The sequence below is a fragment of the Piliocolobus tephrosceles genome, chromosome 8 (assembly GCF_002776525.5).
Source record: "Piliocolobus tephrosceles isolate RC106 chromosome 8, ASM277652v3, whole genome shotgun sequence".
Lineage (NCBI taxonomy): Eukaryota > Metazoa > Chordata > Mammalia > Primates > Cercopithecidae > Piliocolobus > Piliocolobus tephrosceles.
In genome coordinates, this window is record NC_045441.1 from 38,900,856 (window position 1) to 38,923,275 (window position 22,420).

The 22,420-nt window shown below is 46.7% G+C and overlaps 1 protein-coding gene across 7 annotated transcripts in view; it reads right to left on the reverse strand.

Moving 5' to 3' along the window:
* Positions 1-15,391, reverse strand: part of DDC (dopa decarboxylase) — a 105,191-nt gene extending 89,800 nt beyond the window's left edge. For 6 of the 7 annotated variants that reach the window (XM_023232034.1, XM_023232038.1, XM_023232035.1 and 3 more), the window contains exon 1: positions 10,358-10,415. The gene's annotated coding sequence lies outside the window, so the exon portion shown is untranslated. Of the gene's footprint in view, positions 1-10,357; positions 10,416-15,273 lie in introns of those variants that run through there. The other variant, XM_023232033.2, reaches the window with a different exon arrangement.
* Positions 15,392-22,420: the final 7,029 nt, after the last annotated feature.

The following is a 22,420-nucleotide window of genomic DNA, read 5'->3' on the forward strand; positions in this document are numbered from 1 at the left end:
GGGGGCTTCCAGGTCACAGATAGCTGAGAGGCAGATGGTTGCATTCTTTTGAGTTTCTGATAAGTCTTTCCAAAGAAGGCAATCAGAATATGCATCCATCCCTGAAAGAAAAGGGATGACTTGAACAGAATGGGAGACAGATTTTCCCTGAGTAGTTCCCAGCTTGAAAGGGCCTAAGATATTTTCCTTTCACAGAGGTATGCCTGTAATACCTCGAAGAATTTTTTGTAACAACTAAATAAATAAATGGTAACAAATTAGCACTTAATAAATGTCAGCTATTAGCTTTTCTAAATAATCCTAAAATGTGCAACCTCTTATTTATATTACTGCACACTTTCTTTTGCGTTAAAAATTTATAAAAAGGAGAACACTTATTTTATAGTTTATTTAGAACAAATTCTTCTAGAGATAAGTATTTTTAGTGTCTTTAAAATATATTGCCAAATTTTCCCCTAAAACATTTTTTTTTTAACCAAATACTCTCCCGGTAGGGAGTGTATAAGAATGCTCATTTTACCATATAATCACTGGGCTTGAATATTCATTTTAAGTTTAACCAGCCTTGTAAGCATTTAATGATTCTGTTGCACTTTTTTTTTTTTTTTTTTTTTTGAGACAGGATCTCACTCTGTCGCCTAGGCTGGGATGCAGTGGCATGATCTGGGCTCACTGCAACCTCTGCCCCCCAGGTTCAAGCAATTCTCCTGCCTTGAACTCTTGAGTAGCTGGGATTACAGGCACATGTCACCATGCCCAGCTATTTTTTATACTTTTAGTAGAGACAGGGTTTCACCATGTTGGCCAGGCTGGTCTCTACCTCCTGACCTCAAGTGATCCACCCGCCTCAGCCTCCCAAAATGCTAGGATTACAGGCATGAGTCACCGTGCCCGGCCCCATTGTACTTTGATTAATGAAACTGGGTATTTTTTTTTATGCCATTTGGATTTCTTTTTTAATGAATTTCTTGCTCACTGCATTCTTTTCCACTAGGGTGTTTGATATTTCTTATTTAATTGTGAGAGTTCTAATATACTAATAAATTCTACTCTTATGTCTGTGAAATGTTTTGCAGGCATTTTCCTCATTTTTGCTGGACACAATTTGCTTACAATTCTATTCTGACCTATGAGAATTTTAATCTTTATGTAGTTAAATCTCATAATCTTTTCTTCGGGACTTGTACCTGGTGTGTGATTATTAGCAATGCCTTTTGAAGCAAATATTCTAGCTATATCTATTTGCCCTCCTGGGGGGCCGGACAAGTGAGGCAGCAAGCTGAAGACTCAGAAGGGGTAGCTGAGCAAGATTCAGAAAGATGCTCACCTTCTGAGGGTATCAGCTTTAAGTCACAGCACCAGGCCAAAGCATGTGGCTCTGGAATAAACGACACAAAAAGCAGACACACACCACATACACCAAAAGAAATATTCCTAGTCAAAGTGTAAAATAAGACCTGGTTCTTATATTTTAAATTATTCTCTGTTATTTATTCACAGATTATTTCCTACAAAGACCTTTTTAGAAGGCTCTTAGCATGAAGCCACAGAGAATCTTGTGCTCATTTGTAGCTGTTTGATATTTTATGCCCCCAAGCTGTGTAAATATTAGCTGGAAGACTTAGCCTATGATAAAGGCTGTGGCTTATGCCTCTCCAGGTCCTTGAAATAGCTTCTGTTGACACAATCTGCCCAGTGTTCCAGCAGCTGCACATGACACTATTCTCCACACTCTTCTCTACCCCACACTATTTTCCACACTCCACTGTTCTCCATGCAGCCCCTGTGGTGCATTGCCTGTGCACGGTGAGCCGGCTGCCTCCCTGGACTTCTGGCTCAATGTCTTTTTGCATCAGCAACAGTCAGAGCTCATCTCCAGCTCCACATGCTTCAAGAAGAGATGGACTCCCCTGAACACCCTCAGACCTCCTGATTGACCTGTGGGGTTATTTTGTTGCAATACATCATTTCAGTGATACCCTTTGCAAATGGTGGGCTTCTCCAAGCAGGGTCCTCAACTTATTTATTTTTGCCTCCTTGGGACCAGTCACAGGCCTTGGACAACAGAGAGCTCTGTAGGTGTTTGCTGAATCATGAATGAATGAATGATCTTTGGTCCTTAGACATTTTATTTCTGTAATATACCCTATTGGACTCTACTCTCTACTTTTGAGACAATTCAAGTCACCAGCCCCTCACATATCTGCCACGAGGAAGAGTCACAGCAGACACTAATGGCTCAGGAGCTATAGCCCCTCCCACCATTGAGTCCTGACCACTTCCACCTGTGCCATCTCCTGTCTCAGTTCCTGCCCAGCGTCTAGCTCTCCATGCTCAGCACTTGACTAAGTGTCCTGCAGTCTGAGCACTGCGATTTCCCTCCTAGGATTTATCTGCCACAGCCACTGAAGAGAACCCAGCCCAGACCCCTAGCATCACGGGCAAGCCCAGCCACACCACTGTGCATGTAAGGTAGTGGATTCCTCACAAGCCCGGAGTGGGGATGGCAACCATGCACTGTGGATCTGTCCATGGTCCTGTCTGTTCATGCGCACAAGACACGATTTTGCTGCAAACACCGGGACACTGGAAACTTTGTTCAGCCTCTCTTGACTTTCTTTTTCCATCCTGATGAAAAGAATAGGGTTGACATTTTTTACACTATTCCAGAAAAAAGAGCCATAGTATATGTCTCAGAAAACATGTATGCTTTTGGGACTGAGGCCCTGGCTCACTATCCCCCTCAAGCATATACTTACAAATTCAGGCACAAAACTAATTTGGCTGATTTTCCTCTGGATTGACTGCTTTCTTTTGTTCTTTTCCTTTCCTTTTTTTTAGATGGAGTCTTGCTCTGTCACCCAGGCTGGAGTGCAATGGCTTGATCTTGGCTCACTGCAACCTCCACCTCCCAGGTTCAAGCAATTCTCCTGCCTCAGTCTCCTGAGTAGGTGGGACTACAGGTGTGTGCCATGCCACCACACCCAGCTAATTTTTGTATTTTTAGTAGAGATGGGGTTTTACCATATTGGTCAGGATGGTCTTGAATTTCTGACCTCGTGATCCACCCGCCTCAGCCTCCCAACATGCTGGGATTACAGGCATGAGCCACTGCTCCCAGCCTGACTGTTTTCTTGATGGACATTTTCTCTGTGGGTTCAAAGACCATAAAAATGTCCAGTAGGAGAAATGCTTCCAAGTGAGACCATAAAGAAGTTTCTAGCCATGAGACCTTTTTTAATAACAGGAAAATGGCTACCTGCTAAACTTGCCTCAAAAAAGATCCTCTAAGTTCTTTTTTTAACCCTTAAGACTCTGGTTAAACAACAGGCTACTAAGAAACTTTACATGAGCATTTTTTGTCAGTGGCCAAAAGGCACATGAATAATCCAAATCTGCTCAGGAGTGGCCTCCTGCTATACCACCAAGTGTCAGGCAGACCCGAGGTCAAGGGCCATCGCTTTCAGTTACTCTGTTACCTTCAACCTCCACCCCTTTCTGGGGCTCCTTCTCAGCCTCTGTGAAAGCAAGAATGCATAGAAATACCTCCCTCCGGTGCTGCTGGGAAGATGAGTGAGATGACGGGGTGAGAGCCTGCTGCAGAGTCAGTGTTCAGTAAAACGTTTTCATTAATAATAGGGGAACTGTGGGGAGGGAGAGGGGAAATATGAAGACTCTACTTTCTGCCCAACTTTCCAGTACACCCGAAACTGCCCTGAAAGTCTATTAATTTTCTTTAAGTAAAAAATAAAATTATTAACTAGGCAGAAGTACCTCATTGTGAGGCTTTTGAGGCCGGCTTCCTCAGCTCCTTCCTTCCTCCCCTTCTAGGACACATTATCTTCACCTGTATTTCTCTTCCATGGCTCTCAAACTCATCTGTTTACAAACTGGAAATCCACTGTTTTGCAACGGCTGGTTCTTTTTAGCTTATGAGACTTAGGTAGTGCTGACAGATTTGTCAGATTCTTTGATGAGATAATAGTCAGGGACTAGAGCCAGAGTTAGTGCTCAGGCCTACTTTCCATACAACTGCTCTTCTCAGAGACTGCGGTCCTCAAAGCCAATTATTCTACATGCTTGACCCCAGGTTCCTGCAGCATTCTTCAGAAAGTCATGAAGATTCTGTGTCACTGAGGCCCTTAACACATAAGCTTTATAAGCTACAGAGAGAGAAACATCACAGACTTCCTCACATGGGTAAAAAGCAACATAAACAGAAAGTATTCTGGGAGGCAGCATGGCACTGCCAGGGAGAGGGGTGGAATCTGGATCCAGATACCTTGGCTTGTGTCTTATCTCCAAGGCTTATTAACTGGGTGAGCTTAGGTAACTGAGGAAGCTCAGCTAACCTCTCTGGCTACCATGATGCACTCCCATCTCTCTGATGGAGAGATAGGAGAGACTGTGCTCCTGGAACCAGGATCCAGGCCATCCGTGCAAAGCTGCTACTGGGTCAGGCTTACTGAGAGAGCAGGCATGGAGGAGGAGGCTGAGCCAGCATCACGGGGATGGTGGTACCTCTGCCTTCCAGCCTCCCACTAAACCTCCCATTGGCAGAATCCTACCATAATCCAGGTGTCCTGGGTTCCTGAGAAGAATGGTCTGTGTGGTTTGGAGTCAGTGGAGGAGACAAGAGATTGTTGGAAAAGAGCCCCAGGATAGGCTGACGTCTTAGCTCCTTTAATGCTTTATTGGTGAGAGCTATTACCATGCTCATTTTACAAGGGAGGGACCTGGGACCCAGAGAAGGGAAAGGCTGTCTCAGGTGTGAAGCTGGTTGCAGCAAAACAAAGGCAGAACCCCTGTTTCCTTCATCCTGTAGGCCAAAGTGTCCCTACTTAAAATTGACACAATTAAGCCAGGGCACCACATACACACACATACGCACACACCCTTACCACTGTCTTACACCGGTACCACTACTTTTATGTAAATCTGGGTGTTCTTATTTAAATAGGTACTCTCTCATTAACTATGTCTAAAAAATAGTTAACGTTGATATGAACTTATATGCGCCAAGAACTACATTAAGTTCTTTGCCTGGTTCTCATTTTCAATCTTTATAAAAAATCTTGTCAGTAATACTATTGTTCCCTTTAACAGATGAGAAGACTGAGGCACAGAGGCTGCACAGCTGAACCAAGACTCCACACCTGCTGTAGTCAGATCAGGCCACAGTTGAACTCGGGCCGTCTGGCTCCTGAAGGCACCCAAGAGAATGTCCTGGACTCAAACACAGGTACAGAGCATCCCTAACAGCCGTAGCCAGATGCGTATCAGTTGATGAAAAGAGCATGGCTTAAGTAACTTCAGGATTAGAAACATGTAAAACCAGTTTCTCCCAGGGCTGCAAGGAATGATTTCCTGAAGGCCCACTGAGTACCACAGGGGCACCGCAGCTTCCACGGTGCCTTGGTTGCTTATAGATCATGTTCATTACAAACGGTAACCAGAAAGAGAAAGGGCTTGGGCAGCTCTTGGCTGGAGGTGAGACGGTGGCCAAGCCTGCTGTCCTAGTTCCTTTGGGCTGCTATAAAAAGTACTATAGAGTGGGCAGCTTATAAACAACAGACAATGATTTCTTAGAGTTCTGAGGCTGGAAGTCCAAGATTAAGGCCCTGGCAGATTTGGTATCTGGTGAGGCTTGTTTCTCATAGACACAGCCTTCTCTCTATGTCCTCACATGGTGGAAGGGGTGATAGGTCTCTCTAGGGTCTCTTTTATAAGGGTACTCATTCCATTCATGAGGGCTCTGACTTCATGACCTAATCACCTGTCAAAGTTCCCATTTCCTAATCCATTGCAGGTGAGGATTTCAACACAGGAATGTTAGGAGAAACACACATGTCCACTTCATTGCAGTTCCACTTGCAATCTGTACCATGGCCATCATCCTAGGCACCACACAGAACCATGAAGAGAGTACAAGATAATTACAAGATAGATGCTCAAAGCATAGCATTTCACTCTCCACACCTGTGCAAATTCAGGAGGAATCAAATCCATCATCTCAAGGGAGTATCTGTCCAGAGAGGAACTCCTGTAAGGGACTTTGCACTGGGTTCTAAGTCCCACTCCGCCCAGCTGCCTCCTTGGCCAGCTTGGTCTGCATTGGAAAATGGCCCTGCCACAATCAAGCAGAGCTATGCTTTCAGCACTACAATTCCACAGGACAGTCCTCCTCCTCCTCCTCCTCATGGAGCGTAAAAAGAATAGTGGGTTTACATTCAGAGAGAACAGCTTGAGTCCATAGCTCTGCGGCAAGAGGCATGCAGCTGCTGGCTGACGTTTTGGCCTTCCTGATCTGAGTCTGTTTCTTCACTTGTAAAATGGAGCTGCAAGCTCATGCAGGCAGAGAGCACTTTGGACTGTAAACCTGTGTCTAGCAATTATTATTATTGATGCCACAGAAGACAGGCAGAAGCCTCTTCTCCTGAGGTAGCATAAGAGAAAAGGGAGAAAATTTCTACAACAAAGATCAAAATTCAGGGGAAAGCCTTGCTGCTCTGCTGACATGAAGGAGGAAGGAGCTTTGTGCAGCTGTTTCTTATTCATTCCCTGTTTAATAAACAAAGCTCTGTCAAAGTAGATTCTTGGCCAACAATTATCCGTGGAAAGGAGCCATAGAGCAGTTTGTCTTGGTTTTCAGTTTTCCTCCCATGGAAAGATACTACTTCCACTCATATCTCTGTAACCATGCTGTGACCTAAGTTAATGCCGGCTGGAAACATTCATAACTTGAGCAATCTCAAAAGACGAAAAAAAATGTCAAGGACATTAAACTGATTGATATCATTCCATTTTAGTCCTGACTGTAGACAATTCAAATCGTTGCAATGAGGATGTGTGTATGACTGGGGATCCTTTTTTCACTTGACATTTTTCCTGTATGCCTAATTACAATATGCAGAATTTCCTTAACATAACACTCCTATTTGCTCTTATTAAGGGCTGCTGAGTGGGGATTTCACCGTGTTCCTATGACACCGTTCATCCCCCCTTTGCCTGTCAGCTGTTCGCTGCTATGGGCAGCAGTGTCATGAGTAGATGACACTCCACCGTCACCATACAGGTCGCACCTACTGGGTCTGTCTCTCAAAGATATTAATTCCCCAGTGGAATTGACACTTGTGAGTTGTACAGTTCTTTTTGCACGTTGTCAATTGCTTTTTGCAAAACTGGAATGATACGGAAATGTCACCCACGATCAGGCATCGCGCGTACACATTCCATCTCTGTAAGCTTTTCTCCTTCATTTGCATTTTAACTTTAAACCTTAAAACATTCACATTTTATTATTTTCATTCATGGTTGCTAATTTTAAAAGTTTATATGCTAACTACTAGGTAATTTTAACTTCTCTTTTGTTTTCATTTTATTGAAGAGTTATGTCAGAAGAAACTTCAGAAATCACCCCCCCTTACAAATTTTTTCCCTAATTTTTTTCTCAATTATTTCCCCCTTTCTCTTGCAGTCACATTACTAGTTCACAAGAGATCATAACCATCTGCCTTTGCTATTGGCTTGAGACAATTCAAATTATGTTCTAGCTGGTTGCTTCTTTTCACCATAGTCATAATATCCAGTGCCCATGACATGTCCTGGTTTACCGTCTATTACAAACACAGGACACCTGCACTGTGAATCTATTTAGTATGCTTCGGCACACTCTTTGGGGAGTCCTTATGAGTCAGTTTGGTGGTAAATATTGACTTCTAGATTCACAGTGAATGCCTCCCTATTCGTTACATTGAACAGTTACTGGCCTGGGGCCTGGTGTTGCTAAGAAGCTTGCACTTGAGGTACCCCCCCACCGAGAAAAAATCCTGAGAATCTGTTGAACCTTGGTTGCCACATCCTATTGTCTAAGAAACCAAACAAATCAGCAGTGCTCAAGCTCCTGATAAGCTCATGGTATACATCATCTCACTGAACACGCGTACAACCCTGCCAGGCCAGTAGTTGTTGCTGTTCAACTTGACCACAGCCACACAGCCAGTAAGTGCAGGAGTGGGTGCCAGTGTTCTGAAGTCAGCATTTTCCTAACACACCTTTGGCCTGGGAATCCACTTACACCTGCACTGTCAGCTGCCCGTGTCCTCACCATGGCCAGAGATGAGACCACAGGACTCTAAACAGGGCTCCCACTGGGATGAGGAAGGTGGTGTCTGCAACCGAGAGTGTGGTCCAGGGCTCCTGCCTGGTTCACTGCACCTGGGAGAACAGGGGGATGTGGCTTCGGGTGGGAGCGTTGAGCCCACAGACACACGTCTGCCTCCACCCACCTGGGCTGATCCCAACAGAAACAAGCAGAGGCTCAACAAATTTTGCGGCCCTCCATGCCCCAAGAGAAGTGCCTCCCCGCTACCTCCTCCAAAACAAGAAATACTGAAGAGTTGCCATATACAGGGCAGCAGCATAAGCCCTTTACCTATATTCTCCTAAACTTCACATCACCTCTGCAAAGTAGCAGTATGATCCCCTCGACAGCAATGTGGAGAGGCTGAGGGAAGCATGCAGCAGGCACGGAGCTCCTCTCAGCCCGCACAGCTCAGAAGTGGCTTCCACACTTGCCTCTGTCCAAACCACAAGACCAGGACCCTCCGCCATCTCTCAGCACAGTGGGATTCTAACCTTTTCTACGAGGTCCTGTGTCCATCGCTGCCCCATATGTCCACGAGGTGCCTCTGGGCTCCCTGAATGTCTTCCTTCAGAAATGCCAACAAGCACCAGACAAACATAAAACATCAGAACACCTCTTTTTCGTTTTTTTTGTAGACGGAGTCTCGCCCTGTTGCCCAGGCTGCAGTGTGATGGCGTGATCTCGGCTCACTGCAACCTCCACCTCCCGGGTTCCAGCAATTCTCCTGCCTCAGCCCCCTGAGTAACTGGCACTATAGGCATGCACCACTACGCCTGTCTATTTTTTGTATTTTTAGTAGAGAGGGGGTTTCACCATGTTGGCCAGGCTGGTCTTGAACTCCCGACCTCAGGTGATCCACTCACCACAGCCTCCCAAAGTGTTGGGATTACAGGCAAAAGCCACTGCGCCTGGCTGCAGAACACTTCTTTTAAAATATCCACATAGTGTGGTTTTCCTAGAGCTGTTCCCTAAACTTAACAGCTGACTCAAGTTGAGTTTCTGAAAGTAAAACCTTCAGAATAATCAATATCTTGAAGAGCAGAAAACACAGGTAATTAGAACCCCCAGGCTATCTCTTTGAATTTGTGGCAAGGGAGTTAAGAGGGATTTATTTTAATTATTATATTCACACTGGCTGTGTGCAGAGGCCCACCCAGTGTGTGCCCAGAAGACAGGAAGAAAAGAAACTGCTGAGAATGGTATGATTTTGTTTCCTTCAGAACCATCCAGACACCCCTGAACTTGCTGTGTGGTCAGCCATCCAGGACGCCTGTGTTCTAGTCTGGGGTCACCGCAGGCTGCCAGCCAGGACTCCCGTGCCCCGAGCAAAAGGAGTGTTTGTCTCTGACACACTTGACAAACCCACAGAGGACCAGCTTTTGTGCAGTGATTGTCACCTCTTGGAGGGGAAACCCTGCTTGTCTGAATGAGAAATTTTCGCAAGGAGCCTCTACCCTTGGAGTCTTCAAGAGAGAAACAAGCTTGTGGGGAGAACCCATGTCACCTGCCTGAATTTCCCTTGGAAACTGAAGAAAACAGGCTATGGAGGGCGCAGCAGACCACTCAGCAGCATCTTCATCGCCCTCACACTTTCCTCCCTTATTCATAATAGGGCTCTCATTTGTTGAACACCTATTGTGTGCCCACCCCTTTATAAAATCAGACCTGGTTTTTCCCATGATCTGCTGGGAGGACGCTGTTAATTAGCTCCTCTCCTTCACCTCTGAGGCAGGAAAGGCGGCCGGGGAGGTGTGCACCTGAATGCAAACCCCAGCCTGTGGGGCTGCCCAGCCTCCTTCTTTCCTACCCATCATGTGGCCTCCGTGGTCACTACATGCACGCAAGCCAGTCTGGAAAATAATTTCCACTCAGTCATGTTGCTGTCGTGGCTCTAGGAATGTGGCCTAAAAAGCAATCCAAAGTTTCGGATTATGTGCCTGACCTGTTGCTTGCAGATGGCACAAAAAAGCAAGCCGACCTAGGTTGGTGCCTATTTTCTTGAAAAGTTCCTGTAAACCCTGTGCCACCTGAACACACTGGATGCTCAGCTGTCCCTGTCAGCAGAACCTCCTTTCTCCTGCAGGAGGGGAACTCAGCACAGCTAGAATCAACCGGCAAACCTCCCACCCCAAACCCCAGGGTCACGGCCATCCAGGGAGCTGGACGCGTGAGTCTGGTTCGCGAGCCATGAGGACAAAGAGCGATACTCACAGGCAGCCCGGAGTGACTTGCTCTCTGTCCTCTCTCTCTCCTCTCCACAGTGACAGTTAAGAGGCACAGAAGATGTGATTGCCATTTATGTAGACACAGTGTCTGCCTCTCTGAAGCCAATCAGAGCTGCCGGCTCTGCATTATTTACTGAGCAGCATCCCTCCACCCTCCCACCACCTCCTGCCCCCACTCTGCCCCCAGGAGGAGAGATTCATCCTAGCAGGATGGTGAGGAGCAGCACGGCCTGCGGGGGCTGGGGAGACGCCAAGGAAGAAGTGGGCCCTGGGTTCCCAGGCACTGTGTGGGATGCAGATTTGGAGCCAGTGCTCCTGGGACACTCCCAACAAGTCTGAGAACCCCCAGGCTCCACTCCAGGGGTGAGGAAGGGATGGCGTGGCATTTGGGGAGTGCTCACTCTGGGCCTGCTCCTTCTGTGAGGGACTATTAGGACCCTGTGATACTCGGGAGGCTCAGGGTCCCAAGCCCACTTCCCCAGATGAGAAAGTGAAGTGAGATGCAGATTAGGTGTTGAGCCGCGTGCATCTCAAACTCCTGTGCTGTTACCCTTAAGCCTATCAGCATCGAAAACATGGTTTGGGTTCCATCTCTCCTCCCACCATTGGGCAGCAACAGGGAGGATCATCTTCCCCACCCTCACCCCCTCCCCCACCCCTGCCTGATGGGTGTGATAGAAGGAGCAGGACTCCGTTTCCCCTGAAGGTGCACGCGGAGTCATAGGAAGCTAGGAAAGGAGCCTGGGTTTTGCAGAGGAGGAATAGTGGAGAACACGGTCTACTCAGATGACAAGCAACCTGCAGGTGCCTCTGCCCCGACCACAAACACATGCACACACACCATGCGCACTCATGCATGCACACACACACACAAGCACACATGCATGCATGCTTATGCACACTACACACGTACAATAGCACATGCATACATACATGCATACCACATACACATGCTTGCACACATGCACACACGCACACATATACCTAAGTGCATGCATGCACACACATACACATACCACATCCAGGGCTTGTGGCACAGTCCAGAGCTAGAAATTCCCCAAGCAGAGCCATCCATCCTCTAATTTTAAGCAGCATCTTTTCAAGGAAGAAGCTACCACTGTAGAGCAGAGACTCCATGGAGCTGGGACAGAGGCAGCAGCCTTCAAGGCAGCAGAACATGCCGTGAGTGCAGGGGCTGCAGGGCAGGGAGCCGGCAGGTGGTACAAGTGAGGGGATCCTGGTCTCAGCCTCTGTGTAAGCAGCTCCCTCCAGCATCCCTGCAGGGACCTGCAGGCAGCAGCCACGTGGACAGTGGAGGCAGTAAGGAGATTAGGCCCCATCTGCGCAGAGGGCAAGATGGGAGCTGCCCAAGCGTCACCATCCAGGGGGAGCCAGAAGCCAGTAGCAGAGTGGCTCATTCCCCTAAACAGTGTGAGTTCAGCCATGACCACAGAGGAGAGGCAGGCCCCAGCTATGAGCATTGGAGCTCTGTGGGAGGGGACAGTGTCAAGCTGGACAGCCAGGCACTTCTTGAGCTGAAACTCCTCTGTCCTGAGGCCCTCCTTTCTTGCCCGGGGCTATGCACACATGAGGAAGAGCCCTGGTCGGGGAGGACTGGCCAGGAGATTGGGAGCTGCCGTGGGTGACTGAGCACAGAGCTCCTGCAGGGCGGGGCTGGGACTGCACTGCTCCCTGGGTGTGTGCCCTTCACCCCGCACACAGCTTGGGCCACACACCAGGGGGACACAGGTATGAGGAGGAGGCCGATATTTTATTATCATTTATGTATAAGTAGTATTTAATTTCTATTTTGTTTTTCTTTGATACATGAGTTATCCAGTAGCTATTCAAAAAATGTCCAGACTGCCGGGCACGGTTGCTCATGCCTGTAATCCTAGCATTTTGGGAGGCCAAGATGGGTGCACCACCTGAGGTCAGGAGTTCGAGACCACCCTGGTCAACATGGTGAAACCCCATCTCTACTAAAAATACAAAAATCAGCCGGTCGTAGTGGCAGGCGCTTGTAATCCCGGCTACTCATGAGGCTGAGGCAGGAGAATTGCTTGAACTTGAGAGGCGTAAGCTACAGTAAGCCGAGATTGTGCCATTGCACTCCAGCCTGGGTGGCAGAGCAAGACTCCATCTCAAAAAAAAAAAAAAAAAGTCCAGACATACATAGCAATATTTGCTTATTTTTTAATTGAATTCTAATTTAATTAATTGGATTGAATTGCGGTCAGAGAACATGTTGGTGTGAGAGCAATTCTCTGATAGATGTTGACATTTGCATAATGCCATTTAAGACACTTAAGAAAGTGTATTTTCTAATTTTTAGGTATTTGATTCCATATATGTCCAATAAAGCAAGATTATTACTTTTGCTTTTGAAATTTTCTTTTTGTTTGCTAAATCTATCATCCAGTTTACTATAATTGGTAAAGATGGTGGATTTGTTGTTTTCTCTCCATAGTTGAACCAAGATTTTCTTTATATATTTAAGGCTCTATGTATCTTTAAAACTGTAATACACCGGGGCCTATTATGGGGAGGGGGGAGGGGGAGGGATGGCATTGGGAGTTATAACTGATGTAAATGACAAGTTGATGGGTGCTGACGAATTGATGGGTGCAGCACACCAACATGGCACATGTATACATATGTAACAAACCTGCACGTTGTACACGTGTACCCTAGAACTTAAAGTATAATAAAAATAATAATAATAATAATAGAGTCAGACCAGTGTTCCTGGGGAAAAAAAAAACTGTAATAGATTCTTGGCAGAGTAAAACTTTCATAATTTTATTTTTTTATTATTATTATTTCTTGAAACAGGGTCTCACTCTGTCACCCAAGCTTAAGTGCAATGACTCGATCTCAGCTCACCGCAACCTCCATCTCCCATGCTCCCTGCCTCAGCCTCCTAAGTAGCTAGGACTACAGGTGCACACCACCACACCTGGCTAGGTTTTATATTTCTAGTGCAGATGAGGTCTCACCATGTTGCCCAGGCTGGTCTCAAACTCCTGAGCACAAGTGATCTACCCACCTTAGCCTCCCCAAATGCTGGCATTACAGGTGTGAGTCACAGCACCCAGCCCTCATTTTATATAATAATTAATTTATTTATCAAGTTGATTACTCAATTGACCTTGCCAAAATGCTGGCATTACAGGTGTGAGTCACAGCATCCAGCCCTCATTTTACATAATAATTTATTTATTTATTCAGTTGATTACTCAATTGACCTAGTTTTTTTTTTTTTTTTTTTTGAGACGGAGTCTCACTCTGTTGCCCAGGCTGGAGTGCAGTGGCATGATCTCGGTTCACTGCAAGCTCTGCCTCCCGGGTTCACACCATTCTCCTGCCTCAGTCTGTGGAGTAGCTGGGACTGCAGGCACCCGCCACCACGCCTGGCTAATTTTTTTGTATTTTGTTTAGTAGAGACGGGGTTTCACCGGGTTAGCCAGGATGGTCTCGATCTCCTGACCTCGTGATCTGCCCACCTCAGCCTCCCAAAGTGCTGGGATTACAGGCGTGAGCCACCACGCCTGGCCTCAACTGACCTTGTTAAAATGTGAAAACTCGGCTCTTCTTCCACAGCCGTACCTGCGTTCAGTATTCCTGAGCTTCTCCCCTGTCTTGGAGACCAGGGTGGCGTGAAGCTCAGGGGTGGCACTGTAGGCAGATGGCTGTGTCTCTTCAAACTTATTTAGTAATTTTTAAGAGTGTGAAAATTATGATTTAAATATTAAGCAGCACCAACCTGTCCCTGGTTCAAAAATGTCATGTATCCACTTTGTGAGGACTTCCAGGGTAGAGTTCTACAGGGTCATCTTCATCCTGCACCTCATCCAGATAAGCACAGAGAGCAAGACTGAATGCTGGAGGGACTTACCCCAGCCACGGGAGTGGCACTTGTCACCCTGGACCCACACACTGGATTGCTTGGCTGCCCAACAGCACCAAGCGCAAACGGGCTACATTCACATTTTGTCTCTGCCAGCTGCAAGACCTTATGCCATCCTCCTCCCCTCCTCTGGCTGTTTGCTCACTTGTGAAATGGGGATGTGACTGGAGGTGAAGAAGGTGAACCTTCTAGACAGAGCCCAATGCAAACTGACCACTCAGAAGTAACGGTTTTAACTCACTCATGATGGAGAGCAACGATTTCCATCAATTAAACTTTGATTCTTACATACTTCCAACAACAGAGTTAAAACCAGGAGAACTTCAACTCATTGAAGTCGATAACCAAACAATTCTCGCAATAGAAATTCCTATCCGCATATGTTTTCAGATGGGAATTGTACTCAGCATTTTGGTGGGAAAATGGTGGGAAAGATCTTCTAATTCTCCTCAAATCACCCTGCATAGGTAGACACCAAATTGACCTCTAAGTAGACTATACCATACACCAAAAGGAGAGAGCCCTCACGGAGCCTCAGATGTTATAAAGGTAAGGGCAGAGTTCACATTTACTAATCACCTCCATAAAATTATGGGATTTAATCCTCACAAAGTCGATACTAAGAAAATCCTCATTTACAGAAGAAACAGAGGCTCGGTGGAATAAAATATCAGCACCACCCTTGGCGGTACATGTTAAAAATAGAATCACAGCTGTCCTGCGTTTGCTACTGAGCCACAGTCATGAAATCATTCCCAGTCCCTATTAAACATGTGTCACTGGAGTGACTGTGTGCATGGAGAGCCACCAAGTGCACAGCCCCCACAGAACAAACACCCCTGCCAGCCTGCAGCAGAAGAGAAAGCACCGCACGAGATCCCTCAAATGAGTTAACCTTTAAGCAAATGTTCAGTAACGTGGGGCCAGAGAGTCAAGGTACATGTTGCGGTTTTCCCACTACAATCTGAGTAGGTATAAAACCAGGGACTTACACACTGGAAATTCGAATTCCTTACAGGGCTACTGTCCTTGATGGGATTCTCCGACTTCGGGGACTGAAGAGCATGTAGAGAAGCCACTGAGGCACTCGGCGCTGAGGCAGTCACTCTTGAAACTCTAAGCTACATGTTTCCCTCTTCTTGTATTTCCAGCCTCATGTTCCAGTTAAACATTAACTCCTGCTGGTGACAAAGGTCAAGGAAATCTTGAGAAATAGCTCTCCTCTGGGAATCCTGAGAGCACATTTTGAAGAGACTGTTTCATTCCAAATCCCGGAAACTTGGATCTTTCTTATGCAATTCTACAGACATCCCACCTTTTACTAAGCAACCCTGATTTCAACTTTGGAGCCCAGTAAGTCATCTGATATGTTCCAGCCCTGCACCAGGTGATGCCTGCATTGCACACAGCCTCTCGCCCCTGATGGCAGCACCAAAGTGAGCCTGCACTTCCCTGTGTGGCACTCAGCAATACGGGTAAGATTTCCAGGTTCAGATATCAGCAGAACCCAGGAACTCACATTCCTTATCCAAACCCATCAAAATCATAGTTGAGATGCATGAAACAACGCTCTGAGTGGAATTTGGACAAATTTCTAAAAAGGCCCAGAGTCGATAGAATTTTATGAGAGCACAAAGCCACATTGAGAAGTTGAGCAGGCACAGCCTGCAGGGATCTTAGGAGCTGGCCTTTCTGGCAGACCCCCAGTGGCTCCAAGCATGGAGCTCGGTGGGTGTGAAGAGCAGAGTGAAAGTGAGGCTGACTGCGGGCAGCTCATTAAAGGACTGGAAATAAGGCAGAGAGGGCTGTCACCAGAGGCATTTGTCACAGGCTAGATGCAGGGAAGAGCTCTCCTTGCTCTATCCTGGGGAACTGGAGCAGGCTAGGGCGGGGCATCTAGAGTTCATATTGTTAGACTGGAACCAGAGAGAGAAGAAGAGTGACACTGAGGAGTCTCCAAACCTCCGCAGGAGCCACTGGAGGAAAGAGGGAAAAGAGAAAGAATGGCAAGTCAGCCCTCCAGTGATGCACATCCAAATGCTCCAGCGTGGAGTCTCACAGGCACTGAGACCCGAAGAAGTGATGGTTCTTGGTAAGGGGAAGAGTGAGGGAAGGGCTCTGAATAGGGAACAGCCTCTGCAAAGGCACTGAGGATCAAGCTCAGCATCTCCCAGGTCCTGACAGAAGGCCAACCCCTAAGGACCATTCAAAGTGGGGCAGGGGGAGTCTTGCAAGCCATGTTACATAATTTGTATCCCTCCAACTGTAATGGAAGGCATTGAAGTGTTTCTAGAAAGCAGTAACCTTAGCTTACTTATGGTTTAAGAGCACTCTGGCTCTGGGGTAGAAAATGGATCAGAGGGAGATAAGGGTGAAAGGGTTAGATCCTTTAAGTTGGACCACCAAGTCCCACCACATTCCTTGGATTTCTGTGCTTTCCTGCAAACGAGGAGTGAATTCAAGGTAATTCATTCTGGGAGATGGGCTGGGGGAAGAAAGGGACTTGAGATGAGGAAGCGTGGTAATATTCCCTATATGTGTGTGTGTGTGCGTGCATGTTAGGAGGTTGCTGGGGAAGGGGAGGAGTCAAAGGGGTGGAGAGACGAGCCAGTGATGAAGCCAGTGGGCAGGGGGTGATGGTCATGGACTGAGAGGAAGAAGACTAGAGTGGACCAGTATTGGCTGTGGGGAGATGAAGGACACCAAGGATTCAGTTTGGGAATTAAGTTTCAGATATCTACATATCATGTGATTTGAGATGTCCAGTATACCTCAGAAAAGAGGCCCAGACAGGAAATAAAGTTATGGGTTGAAAGTGTTTAGATGATATTTGAAGCAATAGGACTGGAAAAAAATTATCCATAGAGAAGAGAGACCACAGTTTTGAAATCCTCAAAAAAGAGAACTAGTAGTGTCCAACTACTGACCAACAGTTAGTTGGAATCTACATAGGAATCAGCATCCATTCCCAGAAGGGACTCTTTTCACATTTCCTTTCTTCTTGCAGGTGTGGGATTTATGGGGATTGGGGTGAGGCTTCGAGGACCAAAGAAAGAAATCTAAGGCAGGGTTTCCCAACCACGGTACTTTATCAGTCAGGGTTCTCCAGAAAACTGGAAACACTAGGATATGGATATAGGAATATAAGAAGAGATTTATTGTGGAAATTGGCTCATGTGATTATGGAGGCTGGGAAGTCCCACAGTCTTCCATGTATGAGCCGGAGAACTAGAAAAGCTGGTGGTGTAATTCAGTCTGAGTTTGAAGACCCAAGAGCAGGAGAAGACGGATGGCCCAGCTCGAGAAGAGAAAGAATTTGTCCTTCATCCACCTTTTCGTTCCATTCTGGCCCTCAACAAACTGGATGTTACCAGCCCACACTGGTGTGGACTCTGGAGATTCCAATGCCAATCTCTTCCAGAAACACCTTCATGGACACACCCAGAAATCCTGCTTTACTGGCCCTCTGGGCATCCCTTAGCCCACTTCAGTCAACACATAACATTAACCATCCTAGCACTATTACATTAAGGCTGGATAATTCTCTGTGATGGGAGCTGTCCTGTGCATTATAGAATGTTTAGCAGCATCTGGCTTTTACTCATTAGGTGCCAGTAGTCCCTAGTTGTGACAACCAAGAGTGTCTCCAGACATTGCATGTTTCCTGGTGGCAAAATTGTTCCTGGTTGAGAATGACTGACCTCGTGTGAACTTGTAATGCCCCAGGGCAGGGGAAGGCAGCATGGGTTGCAGGGGAAGGCAGCATGGGTTGCAGGGGAAGGCAGCATGGGTTGCAGCCAAGGCTGTTCCTGGAAGAGGGTGACTCTGCTCTTCCCCAGGAGCAGCAATGGCCACCTCTCATGATGCCGGAGTGGCCTGCGGTCAGTTGCAGCATGCGTATTGCAGGAGTGAGACAGCAGGTGTAGACGTGACTGTGAAAGACATTCACAGAGCACCTGAGTGCACTGGGAGCAGAACAGACAGGGCTTCCTGCTGAGATGACTGTGTGCCAGAGGGAGGTGGGTGTTGGGGGTTTTGCTGAGGCCACAGGTGAAGAAAGAGGAGCTCTACTGCGATGCCCACACTCTGGCCAAGCCCACAGACAGGAGAGTCAGGGGAACTGAGTTTTCCTGGAAAAGCCAATTTGTTTAGGAGCTGGTGAGAATATCAGTTCTGTTTTCTTTTGTTCCAGAGCAGAAGTTTTTTATTTTGATGAAGTCCAATTTATCAGCCGTTTTCCTCCATAGGTTGCATCTAATGGAGGAAACTGGTGATTTATCTAAAAGGTCATCATCAAACCAAAGGTCACCTAGATTTTCTCTTGTGTCATCCTCTAGGAGTTTTATAGTTTTGCATGTTACCTTTAAGTCTATGATCCATTTTGAGTAAAGGTCTAGATCTAGATTCATTTTTTTTCCATGTGGATGTCCATTTATTCCACAACCATTTGTTGAAGAGCTTATCCTTTCTTCATTGTATTGTCTTTACTCCTTTGTCAAAGACCACTTCACTATATTTGTGTGGGTCTGTTTCTGAGCTCTCTATTCTGTTCCATTCATCTATTTGTCTGTTATTTTGCCAATAGGACTTTCTTAACTACTGTAGCTTTGTGGTAAATCTTTTATTCATTTACTTATTAATTTACTTGTTTGAGACAGAGTCTTGCTCTGTTGCCCAGGCTATAGTGCAGTGATGCTATCTCAGTGCACTGCAACCTCCACCTCCCGGGTTCAAGCAATTCTTGTGCCTCAGCCTCCTGAGTAGCTGAGATTACAGGCATGTACCACCATGCCCGGCTAATTTTTGTATTTTTAGTAGAGACGGGGTTTCACCATGTTGGCCAGGCTGGTCTTGAACTCCTTACCTCAAGTGATCCACCTGCCTCAGCCTCCCGAAGTGCTGGGATTACAGGCATGAACCACTGCATCTGGCTGTAGTAAGTCTTTAAGTCGGGCAGTGTCAGTCCTCCATCTTTGTTTTTCTCTCAAAAGTCTCAAATCATTGGCCTCAGACTATTGGTGGGTCATGGAATCAGTTTTGCAGGTCTCATGACCAGCATTTAAAAAAATACGGTAGAACAGAATAAAATAGAAAACAGGAGACATTGCACCTAATGATGAACATATCGCTTTCTGAGCCTTTCAATTATGTACGTGTATATGTGTACTGGGTTATAATCTAGAATGCATTTCTTACTGCAGGTTGTGATCATACTGCAAAGGCCTCTATCAAGAGATGATCTCATTCTGTAAAACTAAAGTGGGTCGAGATTTGTGAAATCTGAAAGTGAGGATTAATCAATGACGACAAAAAGCTAGACAAGGCAACTAGTGGACAACTAGCTATGCCTATATTTTCCATGTAATTTAAAAAATTACATTGAAATGTTCCATAGCCATGTGTAGTTTTTCTCCTGTGAATTTCCTGCTTCCATTTCTTATAGGCCTTCTAGCCAGCGAGTGACAAGGACTCAGCTTTTCAGGGGGACAGCCTGGTGCACCATGACACCAGAGTCCCCAGTCTGGAGACTCACTGTCCCAGCGCTTCCTTCAGTCACTTGGATTCCTGATCAAAGACAAAGTGATCCACTTATTACTTTTTAAATTAATTTGAATCAACCTTCCTGTAACCAGGCTGTGACACATTACAGCTGGACTTCACACCTATCCTCTTGCTTGCTCCTGGCCTGGGAGATGGACAGAGTTGGTATTAGCAGCCTCATTTTGCAAATGAGCAGAGGGGTGAGTGGAGTCAGGAGGCAGAGCTGGAGGGTGTCCTGCCAGGGGTGTCTAGGTTGGCAAGAGGGAGAGGTGGCGACACACAGTCCCTTTGCTGTTACCTGGCCATAGTTTTAACGTGACTTTGAAGGCCACTATTAAGTTCTGCAAAGGATGATTCAGCACAGACCTAGCTGCAAGGAGAGAGGATGGAGGGTACTGGGAAAAACCCAGCCAGGCCCGTGGGAGACCAGGTGCTGGCCTGGCTTTGGTATGAAACAGCTGTGTAAACCTGGACATGCCACATCGACTGGCTTCCTTTCCCTTTGGTGAGCAGCAGGTGGCTGGTGGGCCTCAAGCAGGGAGTAAGACTGAGACGACAGGGGCTGCACTGCCTCCAGCCCTGGGCATCGTCTACAGCACCCTGGGGACAAACAGAACCTGCCAGTGGATGGTGCTGAGCTGCAAGCTGCCCGTGTCCTGCCTGGGGCCTGAGTCCTCCACAGGCCTTTTCCAGCAGTGCCCACTCTGAGTTCACTGGCACATCCCCTGAGGGCAGCTTTGGGCACTTTAGAATTTAATCATCAGCCTTTCCGTCCACACTACCAACACCACTACATTTAGAAGCTAAAAGTCTCTGATGGTTTGTGGAGGGATGACGATGAAGGAAATTCATAAATCATAAGTTACTGGAGCTCATGGGAAGCTGGAGATGATCTCATTCACCTGCAGTGCTATGTGAGCAAGCACTTTAATTGCCAAGTCAAAGGTTTTTACTCCGCAGTACTTAGAAAGGCCCAGAGATCTGTGGGTTTGCACAATCCTCCAGGTGACTGATAAGCGGGCAGATCGAGGTCTGTTGCTGTGACCCAGTGGCATCCTGTTCTGGCTGTGTTGAGGATTCCCCAAGTCACGCTGCTATCGTGTGGCAGAGGAAGCCACATGCCTGACTCCTTGGCATCTGCTAGAATTCCCTTTCCCAGTGGGGGAGGCATGGAATCACAGGGGAGGCCTGCTACAAAGGCACCATTCTGTCCCTTGCTCAACTTACTGAATTAGAACCTCTGGGCCTGAGGCCAGGAATGTGTCTGCACTGATCATATTGAAGGTACTCATTTTTAAGAGAAAGAGCCAGAAAAGCAGGTTTGGTACAGCCTGAGACACATTTGAGTTTTGTATACAGTACACATCTTATATCAGGCTCAGCTATAAAACCAGCACTGAATATGCAGAATGATCCCTGTTTTAAGCGTCATCACCTAGGACAAAATGGTCTCTCTCTTGAGAAGTCCTGCACAGACAATTATTAGTCCTGCAAGAACTAAGAAAAAGGCGGCTGTGTCTTCAGACAAGCACCAGATGAACTTGTTGCTTACATTTCACACTTTACACTTAAACAATATAACTATATTCCGCTTTCCAGGGAGATGCTCAAATGACAGTATGCTCACAGTAACGGTGACTAATTTGGGAAATAGACACGTTCTACCTCTGGCTCACTGCAGGACATTTGCTTATTGAGTAGGGTGATACCCAGTTGGGATGCATCATTTTCCTAGGGAGGTTGTGGAGGTGGAGGCTACGCAGACACATTTGACTTTTGTATATAGTACACATTTATGACACGAAGCCGTGGGCATTCAGTTACAATTGGAAAGCAAGCAGAAGTCGGTGGTTGCTCACTGGTTGTAAGGTGAGTGTGTCTTATCTGTGGATGAGACAGAGGTGTCACTCAAGTGTAGGGACCCTCAGCTTGGAATCTGGAGTTGGGCTCCACCAATTCAGAGCATCCTCCAGACACAAAGACCGATTCTCACATGACCCCCTCCTCATTCCGACCATCCATTACCACTTCTCTAATTTAGGCTCTCAAGGCTGCTCACCTAAGCCGGAATTCTCCGATGGAACTTCCCCCGATGATGGACCTGTTCTAGATCAGCACTCTCCAACACAGTAGCCGCCAGCCACATGTGGCCACTGAGAACTAGAAATGTGGGCTGGTGCAACCAAGGACTACGCTTCTCATTTTACTTTATAATTACAATTAAAGTTTAAATAGTCCCGTGTGACTAGAATTATGTTGGACAGAACACACCTATGTAGGCTGCATAATCTCTTCCTGCCTGAGGTCACATGACCCTCACATTCATTCACACACACCTTCCAGACGAATCTCCCATGGGACTCAGGTTCACTTCTATGCTCCCAATAGAGATCTCTGCCACAGCTCTCAGAGGATCTGTGTGCACATCCATAAGTATACAGCTACAGCAGACTGGATCTGTGTTCATGTGTGAGTATACAGCTACAGCAGAGTGGATCTATGTCCACGTGTGAGTATACAGTTATAGCAGAGTGGATCTGTGTCCACTTTCAGTATACAGCTACAGCAGAGTGGATCTGTGTCCATGTGTGAGTACAC